This window comes from Lipotes vexillifer, unplaced genomic scaffold, assembly GCF_000442215.2.
Source record: "Lipotes vexillifer unplaced genomic scaffold, Lipotes_vexillifer_v1.1 scaffold280, whole genome shotgun sequence".
Classification (NCBI taxonomy): Eukaryota; Metazoa; Chordata; class Mammalia; order Artiodactyla; family Lipotidae; genus Lipotes; species Lipotes vexillifer.
This window is the reverse complement of record NW_006773895.1, coordinates 2,816,424-2,827,291: the sequence shown is the minus strand read 5'-3', so window position 1 is coordinate 2,827,291 and position 10,868 is coordinate 2,816,424. Positions and strand designations below refer to the sequence as shown.

The 10,868-nt window shown below is 40.6% G+C and overlaps 1 non-coding gene across 1 annotated transcript; it reads left to right on the top strand.

Annotated features, from left to right (window-relative positions):
• Window positions 1-2,363: 2,363 nt before the first annotated feature.
• On the top strand, window positions 2,364-2,436 carry TRNAG-CCC (transfer RNA glycine (anticodon CCC)). The gene has a single exon. It is a non-coding gene; the product is annotated as a tRNA-Gly (tRNA).
• The last annotated feature ends 8,432 nt before the right edge of the window (window positions 2,437-10,868 follow it).

Here is a 10,868-nt window from a genome sequence, read left to right as displayed (position 1 = left end):
ATAAGGATTATCTCACTCTTCACCGGCCCTGAAGACAGCCAGCCTCCAATTTTTCTATGTCTGGGAAAAAAGCTTATCTCGTTTGTTTGGGAACATAGGGTGGTGTTGTTTCTTTGATTTTTTTTTTTTTTTTTTTTTGTAACTTATCAGGGATAGAAATTATCTTCCTTCCTGGCTGAAGAAATTAAGGTGATACATTAGCTATTTCTGAAGCTGTACTCTAAAATATCACAAAATCAAAGTCATTACTTTGGGGCATTTTACTACATTGATTTTTAGAAAAATTACCTCCATAGTTATAGTTTAATTTAAAAATATCAGAAGCCAGTGAAATGTTTTCTTTTAGCTATTCATTAAATGAATTTAAATAAAAGCGAAATCAAAGATTTGCCCTACCACATTACTACTATAAAAACAAAGTAATCCATTCATGAATTCAACATTCAGTTTTGAGTTCATCCCTGGAGAGTCACTATCAGGAAACATAAACAAAGGACACAGCCCCTGAGCTCAAGAGTAAGGGGAGAGGCAGGATGAAAAGGAATGATTACGGGCTCCCCTGGTGGCGCAGTGGTTGAGAGTCCACCTGCCGATGCAGGGGACGCAGGTTCGTGCCCCGGTCCGGGAAGATCCCATATGCCGCGGAGCGGCTGGGCCCGTGAGCCATGGCCGCTGAGCCTGCGCGTCCAGAGCCTGTGCTCCGCAACGGGAGAGGCCACAACAGTGAGATGCCCGCATGCCGCAAAACAAAAACAAACAAACAAAAAGGAATGATTACAATCAAGTTTATAAGTGGTACACCAGGGCATCATGAGAAGTGATGGGAACACCAAGAGGCATGAGGTCCTAATTCCAAAATCAAAAGCTGCTTAAGGAACAAGGGATCACAGCTGAGCCTGACAGACCGACAATTCAGAAGGTGGAAGAGGAGGAACATGGCACCCCATGGAGAGGATACACAAGTCACATAATCCACCCCCAAGGGTCCATTCTCCCTTCCTAAAGCTGTGCTTGTGAAAGGCACCTGCAGTGACAACAGAGTCCATCTCCTCTGGTTCATGTATCTGAAGATGGCTAGGACATTGAGGAAGCCTAGACTTTCTTTTCTAGGCACCAAGACTTTCTCTGAAAAATCCACCAACTCTCACTTAAGGGTGAGTATTAAAGGTACTGGAGTATACCATAGATTTTGGCAAAAAACTTTTTATCCAAGGCCTAATTTGTCCTATTGAAATTTTAGTCACTCACTGATGCCAAAAGAGCTTAAATGAAAACTCAACTAGGTACTTCTGATTAGTTTCTAAATGAACTACAATTGACATTAAATACAAAAGATCATCACACTTGAGAATGAAATAATCTGCATGGAGAGTGTTCTGAAGGATAAGTACAAGTGCATTTTGGTTACAGTCAGATTAGCTGTCAAATGACAATAATCCCTGATATTCAATAGTGCTGTCACATTCATCCCACTCTTAGAGCCTGAAAACAAATTTCTGGAAGCTAGGAAGATGGTACTATTACTGCCATTTAACAATGCGGAAAGTTTTGATGATTTGCCTAAATCAACCTGGATAATCAGTGGCAAAATTACCAGGGTCCATATTCCTAAATCTATCATTTGGGCCTCCATTCTAAGGTATATCCATCATACAAAAAAACTATGCAGAGCTTTTCCAAGTGCAAACTTTTAAATATAATTGGAACTATTTCATATCTAATTCCATATTACATGAAATTGAAGATTATCCACTGACTTAATCTACTTTTCTTCTGCATGTAAGGTTTGATGTTTTTTGCAAGTTGCATAGAATGGAATGATCTGAAATTGACAATATAGCTCAGAGCATGGAGATACTCTGAGGCTGCCCTAGAAAGAAGCTGGTAAACTTTCATCTATAATGTTTAACAAAAATTTGGAAAATGAAAGGAAATTACTAATTCTGTTAAAATAGAAAAAATAATTAATTGACATACAAAATTAGAAAAAGTCAGCAAAGAAGCATAGCTCAAATAGATAATGAATGTTCATAATTTGGGTTACCAAAATAACTCATATATTCCTGGCAGCATTAATTATTCAGATTCATGTTTTATTTTGCATTTATTAAATAATTGTCAAAGTTGTACTTATTTTTGTTTCATATATTTATGGTTGACATGAATTGTGAATTTTAAAGCTTCATCTTGAACAAGCTTTAAATATTACTTTTGGTTCCAAGGTTGAAAAGTAAATACATCACCACTATTTAAATAATCCCTGGTCCTTTATTCCACACTTAAGAAAGCACTTATTTGAGAAGTGAATTCAAATCCACTAAAAATATTTTTAAAGCTCTTTTAAGATATTATAAAGGGGGACTTCCCTGGTGGTCCAGTGGCTAAGACTCTGCTTTCCCAATGCAGGGTGCCCAGGTTCAATCCCTGGTCAGGGAACTAGACCCTGCATGCTGCATATGAAAAAAAAAAAAAGATCCCACATGCCGCAACTGAAGATCCTGCATGTGGCAACTAAGATCCCTCATGCCACAATGAAGACCAGACGCAGCCAAATAAATAAATAAATAATACTTTTTTTTTTTTTTTTTTTTTTTTTTTGGCACGGGCCTCTCACTGTTGTGGCCTCTCCCGTTGCGGAGCACAGACTCCGGACGCGCAGGCTCAGCGGCCATGGCTCACGCGCGCAGCCGCTACGTGGCATGTGGGATGCTCCCGGACCTGGGGCACGAACCCGCGTCTCCTGAATCGGCAGGCGGACTCTCAACGACTGCGCCACCAGGGAAGCCCAATAATACTTTTTTTAAAAAAGATATTATAAAGGTAAAATCTTGTGTGTAATAAGGAAACAGTAGACTTCTTGTCTTTTTGTTACAGCTTTTCATTTTTGATAGCACATTGTGTTCTTTGTGCTGTTCCTAATGACAATTATCTAAAGAGTTAGTATCTAGGGCTGAAGGGGCAACTGCCACAAGAAATCTGTGAAAGCAAATTCATTAATACATTTTATAATATAAGGGGGATGTGTAAAAAAATCCCTTGCACTCATGTATTTATATGGTCACTACATTAGTTCCCAGGGCTGCCATAAAAAATAGCACAAACCTAGTGGCTTAAAATAACAGAAATTTATTCTCTCTACATTTCTAGAGGGCAGAAGTTTCAAATCAAGGAGTCAGCAGGGCCCTGCTCCCTTCAAAGTCTCGAGAGGAAAATGCTTCCTTGCCTCTTCCAGCTTTGGCAGCTCCAGGCATTGCTTGGCTTGTGGCTGCATCACTCCAATCTTTGTTCCATTCTTCACATGGCCTTCATCTCTCTGTGCATCTCTCCTCTGTGTGTCTCTTATAAGGACACTTGTCATTGGATTTAGGGCCTACCTGGATAATCTAGGAGGGTCTCAAGATCCTTTAAATTAACTACGTCTGCAAAGACCCTTTTTCCAAATAAGATCACATTCACAGATTCCAGGGGTTAGAATATAGACATATCTTTTGGGACGCACCATTCAACCTGCTACAGTTACCTTCCCAAGACTTCCACTCACACAGTCATGGTCATTCAATGGTTATTCTGTACAATTACTGGAGAGATAGGAGCAAGAACACATGAGTCACTGATTCCATTACAAAATCCAATCACAGTGATCATGTGACAAGGAAGAAAGAGCTCTGTGAAGAGCAAACCGTAATTTACGTTTGTCACAGTCTTGAAGAATACCCAGTGTCAGACTGCTAATGTCCTGAAGCATCAATCTCTCCTGGTTTCTTATTTTGGCACAAATTTTACCCAGGACTTTTACCAACTACATGAGTCTTTTATTATGGGATCCTTCAGGAGCAACTGTTGAAATCATGTCCTCCCTTACTTGTTCCTCCCTTGAAAATATCTTTCTCCTATTAGGCTGGTTTGAGAGGTTTTTTTCAGTTTTGTGTTGTTTTTTAATTTTATTTTTATTTTTATTTTTTCTCCCGCAAGTCTGGGCTTCTGTCAGATATCAGGAAGCCCTCACTATTCTGGGACATTTTCCCATGTTGACAAGTCCTTTAAAAGTACTGTCACCTCTTCTTCAAATAAAGAACTTGCATTGGAAAAAATCTACAGCATTTGTTCAAACTTAAGGATTTTTCATGGGCCTAAAGCAGGTTAAAATGTTTTTTGAAAAGAGAGAGTTCAGGGATTCCCTGGTGGCACAGCAGTTGAGTCTGCCTGCCAATGCAGGGGACACGTGTTCGTGCCCCGGTCCGGGAAGATCTCACGTGCCACGGAGCGGCTGGGCCCGTGAGCCATGGCCGCCGAGCCTGCGCCTGCGAGTCCAGAGCCTGTGCTCCGCAACGGGAGAGGCCACAGCGGTGAGAGGCCCACATACCACAAAAAAAAAAAAGAGAGAGAGTTCAACGTTTTTCACTTATGTGGTTTACTACTAAAAGATTTTACTGCATTTTATTTATACCTCAGGACACTTTCAAGGAAGGGACTCATCTCTAAGGACTGATATATAAGACAGGGAGCTATGCCCACCTCATAGCTCCCAAAGATTTAACTCATCATCTCTTTCCTCCCAAGCTCTTAGCCAATCCTAGCCAAGGCTAGCAGATCAGTAAGCTCCCCAACTTCAGAATTAACCTCGCTGCTATAAACCAAGTTTCACTATTCCTGAGATAGGCACAACATTCCTCATCTACCACATTGCCCTAGACCTTGTAGGCACAGCATCTATCTCATCTCCTTGTCAACATAGGCTTGGTATTTCAGGAGTAATTTTAGACAGAAATCCTGTGTAATAAAGAATGTGGCTGGCTTTTGTTCCTGGTTCCTGACAGGTAACTTCTAAATTCTTAGAATTTTCTGAGTTACTCATGGTAAGCTTGACCACACCTGAGTTTATGTTAATGAGATGACTCATGATAGGCTGGTGGGCCCCTAGATAGTTCATGCTAACAAGATGACTCAGGATGGGGGATAGCCACGCCAGAAAAACCAACCATGTGATTAGAGGATTGGGGCTTTGAACCATATGATATTAGTCCAACCTTTGGAGGCTACTAGAGGTTGAGATTAACCACATAGCCATTGATTCAATCAATTGTGCCTACATAATGAGAACCCAACGTAAGCCCTGCATACTGAAGCTTGGGTGAGCTTCCCTGGCTGGTGATGCTTTGCTATCGTCACGCGTCGATGTGCTGGGGGTGATGCACCCTGACTCCAGTGGGAGAAGACAACAGAAACTTCACATTTGGGACCGTCCCATGCTTCACCCTGTGCATCTTTCCCTTTAGTGGTTCTAATTTGTGTATTTTTGCTATAATAAAATTGTAATCATAGTACTTTCCTGAGTTCTATGTGTTTTTCCAGCAAATTATCAAAACTGAGGGATTAATGAGAACCCCTGAATTGTATCGGTTGGTCAAATGTGAGAGTGACCTGTGAACCCCAAGCTTGCAGCTGAAGTGAGGGTAATCTTGTAGAGGGACAGGACCTTAACTGTGAAGTTTGGCCCAACTCCTGGTAGTTGGTGAAAGAAATCACTGCTCCAAAGTCACTACTTGTACCAGGTGTTTCATATAATGTATTAGTTTCCTATTGCTGCTGTCACAAATCACCACAAACTAAATGGCTAAAAGCCACACAAATTTATTATCTTACAGTTTTGGAGCTTAGATGTCTAACATAGGTTGACAAGTGCTGCATTCCTTCTGGAGGCTCTGGGGGAGAATCCATTTCCTTGTCTGTTCCAGCTTCTAGAGGAGGTTTGCATTCCTTGGCTCAGGGTACCACATAATGTCGTCGTATTTCCTTCACTCCTTCTCTGCTGGTTTGAAAACTGTCCCCCATACACAGAGGGCAAGGCGAGATCAAAAAAGAGGTAGACCACTTCAGATTGGTAGGGGGCAGATTTAACAATCAAGGGAACCAAGACAAGGCTTGTCTTGGTCTGCCACAAGATGAGTAGATCTCTGCACATGGCTGCCAAATCATAAAAGTTTATGTAGGGGTCTTAGATGGGTGTATCACGTGTACCATTCAGATGGTCTCAACAACACACTACTATTTCAAGGCTGTGTCCTTGGGGTAGCTTCTAGCACAGGGTAGGCAAGTAGGATGCACATTCCAAGGACAGAGGAGAGGGTCAGGAGACTCTGGTTGCCCAGGTCCAGCTGGTGGGTCAACTGGTGGGCACATTCTCTCGATGAAGTTCTCCAACACTCTGCTTCTATTGCCACATCACCTTCTCTGACTTTGACCCTTCCGTAGCCTTCTTATAATAACTCTAGCAATTGCATTGGGCCTATTCGGATAATCCAGGATCATCTCCCACCTCAAGAGCTTTACCTTAATCACATCTGCAAAGTCTCCTTTGCCATGTAAGTTAACAAATTCACAGGTTTTGGAGATTAGGAAGTGGGCATATTTTGAGCTATTACTCTACCTACCACAAATGGCTTTTGCCAGTGGAAGAACACTCAAAAGCCGTAGCCTACACTAGGTTTGTGTTCAAAGCCAAAGCCATACTCTGAAATCATTTCAAAAGGCACAAAAATATTTTGCTAAATGTAATTAGTTTCTGTCTACATAGGCCTTTCTTGTTAAAATTTAATTATTACTACCCTTAGGGTGGCCTTTCCTTAATTTTTCTTTTTATTTCCTCCTACATACCTATTATTATTAACCCAGATCCCTTACAACAGAAGTTTACATCTGAGAACAGAGAACAGGATTCTAAATCTATTGCTACATTCATTATATTCCTTCCTAAAATGGCTTCTGATCGTAACACCCTCATTTTTCTCAGTAGCAATATAGCAGAAAAGCAATAACGGGAAGACAGGAGAGAGAGGAGAGAGAGGAGAGAAGCAGAGGAATTAACTGCACGTATGTTACAAGTTTGGCTCCCCTTTTAACTAGTTGTATGTTTTTGGAGAGGCCACTGAATGTCTCTAAGGCTCAGTTTCTTCATCTACATAATGGCAATAATCGTTTTGTTGTGATCATATTAATAATTAAATTGTTGTAAAGATGAAATCCAGCACAGGGTCTTGCACATAGTAGGGCCCCTTCTTTCCTTCACCTTCACCCACCATTGCACACCACAAGTGGGGCCTACCTGCTCTAAAGAGAACCAATTCACATAAGATCATGACACGATGTATTCCACCCTAAGCCACTCCGTCTACATACACACATCACTGAACCTCGGCAAGGTAGGTCTGCCCCCAGTGCCAACACCGACTTACTTTTATAAACCATTCAGGCATGCCTTGCATGGCTGTGGACAGGGGGGATGAAATATAATATGAGAGGACAGGATTTTTTCTGACCTTCAATGCATTCTCCTACCGTCATCTCATTCTACTCTACAGCCAGCGTGACTTTGTCAAGGTTACCTGAAATCTCCACAAGGAATGAAACGATGCCTGTCCTGTTAGCCTAACTCTCCAGCAGAACGTGGGGCACATATACGTCACTCCACAAATATTTGCTAAATTAATTGAGTAAACTAAACAATGCCCTGTTCCCTCTTGTTTTTTCATCTGACCTTCTGCTCTGCCCTCCACTCTGCACCACTGCTTCTCCTCTCTGAACTATGATCGTAATTTAAGGACCAGCCTAGCTACTACTCAGATCTCACTCTTTGGAGAAGTTTTTCTGACCTCTCCACACTATCTGTTCTCACCTGCTTCTAAATTCCTCCTTAAGAAATATGACCATGATCGTGGTTATATCACAACTAGTTTGATCCTTTTGACTGAATCAACAAATCGCTTAACAAAATTGCTTTCTTTGAACAATGTGACCGACTGATACACTGAATCAACTATACAAAATCCAATTGCCGTTAACATTTGTAGTTTGAAACCATGAAGTGATATCCAGTGAGGGCCACCAAAAATGTTGCTGTGCTACTAATGGCACTCCCAGGGCACATTCTGTAGAATTTTTGTCTCAAATTTTGGGGTTTCTCATTGTTTTCTTTCATAAAGTCAGCATTCCGAGGTGTGTGTAGTGGCTGGATGGTTATTGCAACTGGCAAACTGTGTTAACGGGAATCAGGGAGGAACTTAATTATTCTCCCAATTTCCAAAGGCAATGATGTATCACATTAATACTTTCCTTTGCTTTTCCTACGCACGAGTAGCTGAAAGTGAAATGATGCCCCAGTTCCCAGTGTGTTTGCAAAGGTGTCATAAATTGCATCTCTGTACCTTTTCAGTGAAAGAGGTGTTTTCTCCTGATGCTGCTTGTCTGCGCTGACACTGAACAAAATGGCATGGGCTATGAAAATAGTGTAGAAAATGTGTTATTCTAAATTTATTCTAGGAGTCTTCTTTTTTTTTTTTGAATTTTTTCCTGAATGATTCCCATTCTGCAGGGCTGATGGCTCTTAGTAACCAAATCTTCTAAGGCCATGATAATTTTTATTAGTAACTCAGTCAATTTTAGGAGCATTCTTGAAATCTCTGAAATTCTAAAAAATAATACATCTGCAACTTTACAATACTGTGATTGCGCAAATCAACATTTCATCACGAAGAATGTGTAAATCCCCGGGGCAATCCTTAACGGTGTGTGACTAGGGCCAGTGCTTCTGTGTGTCACTACGCAGTACCCATGGGGAGGGCAGAGTCAAGCGAACCGATGACTCTCACTGAGTGAACCAGTGCAGCCAAGTTCTCAGGATATCAGACTACATGACCTTTGGGAAAACATCCCTGGGTGGAGGTTGTACAACTGTCAAGTGGAATCCTCTAATTAGGAATATTCTGAGAATGACCAGATAAAATCGTCGAAGCAGTAGAAATTTGTCAGAATAAAATTTTCCTTCGAATTCCAAATATTATTTGAGATTATAATATTGAAAATAAAAAGCCAGTTAAAAACAAAATAGTTTGCATGGGAAAAAGAAAATACGGAAAGAAGTAAGGAAGGAGGGAGAGCTTGAGGGAAAGAAGCGGGAAGGAAAGGAGAGAGGGAGGAAACAAGGGAGAGTAAAAGAGAAAATTGATTTTGAGATATTTAGATAAAGTTAATTCTGGCTATTGACATTGTGTATCAATTTCTTTTTCCTTATAGTTCATATAATATATGTCTTACAAGCCAAAATTTATATTTTATGAAATTTTTATTTAGAAATGTCCAGAGTGTCAGATTTCTCATCACCCATTTTTGCCAGAGACCTAAGATTTCCAATCTGTTTCCTTGCCCAAAACGATAGTTGATTTCTTTAGTTTTCCTCATGAAAAAGTGACTTGAAAATAAAACTGAATTTTACTTTTCCACAATATTTACTATATTAATCTCTCCAGATGTTTCAGCCTTATATATTAGATATGAATTAATGGTCCACCCGTTCTTCAGCTGTAAAAGGAATAAAAAAATTCTTTCTTGCTAGGAACGTTCAGCTTGTTACGGCTACCAAAAGCCAGGTATCAAGTAAAAGATGCAATGCTGGCCTAACAGTCATATTGGGTTTTGGTTCCTTGTCTAGCTCTTTCAGTTCTCAATTAAGTTACTGGAAAAAAAAAATATGGTGTCTTAAGAATGAAAGCATCTAAAAGAAAGAGAACTGGACATATTGGTCTTAGGAAATTTGGCCTCTGTTCTTGGATCTTCCAGCTCTACCACCCAGTCCAGACTGGCCTTGGGAAAATAATTTAACTCCTTTGTTGCCTCTATTTCCCCAACAGTGAAAAAGGAAGAAGAGCTGCCCTTCCTACTGCTCAGGAATCTAATAAGAGGACAATGGATAATAAATATGCAAAAGTCCTATGCATATTTAACAAGCTATATTATTACCACATTGTTTTTTGTGGCCTCCAATTATCAATTAGTTTGTGCCAGGCCCTGTACTAAGCACGTCATATCTTTTAATCCTTAAATAAGCCGTGGTATTATTGTCTTTTCAGAGTTACAATACTTTAACCAAAGCAGTTTATTCATCTTCCAAGGTCTGCACATCTGCTGTGCTATCCCACTGGGGTGACCAAAGCAACCACTCCATTGATCCTCCATTGTGGAGCCAGTGTCTGCTGGCAGCTGTGGTGGATGGTCCCGGCGCCACATGTGGCTCACAGGCGCAGCACAGCAACTTCACCTCACACTTGGGGACTTCCTTTTCACGACTGACGTGTGAGATGCGCCACATCCATACATATGCAAAGCAGAAAGAAATGTCAGGGAATTCCATGGGTCAAAGGTTGACCAGACCACTGTGAGATGAAGATGAGAGAATATCTTTTCCTGTCTTCCTGTCCACGATTCATACTGTTTGAAGGCACAATAGCTTCATTCACCTTCTCTGAAGACATCCTAAGAAACCAAGCTGCCAGTTGATCACAAACCTATGGCCAGCTCCATAAATTACTTCCTAAATATTTCTTCTCCTGTCCTGGTCTTACCTTCCTATTACCACATTTCTTTGTCACTGGGTTTCCACTTTCATAAACTATCAGCACTTAAACTTTCACTTTAGGCTTGTCTTCTAGAAAAGCCGTCCTAAGAGAGAAAGCCATCACCAACAGCCCAGAATGGGAATCACAGAATCACAGGCAGAGGATAGGTTTGGTAGAGTGCCACAGAAGATAAATCGTATGTCAAGGAAAATTTCTTTCAAATCACAATTTATCTGTCATAAATAATAATATATCCTGTCTGCATAACATAATATTAAAGAGTGAGAATAATAGCAAACAAATTCATAAAAATATCAGTATCTTCCTATTACTTAGAATGCACTATACTTATGGTACAGGAACAAACCTGTGCCTTAAAACATAAAGAGCTTTTTTCTCCTTCAGACAGTTCTCCAGAGCAGCTCAACATCCATGTGATGACTAAGAGATCTAGACTGCTTCAGTCCTGCGGTTCAGCCA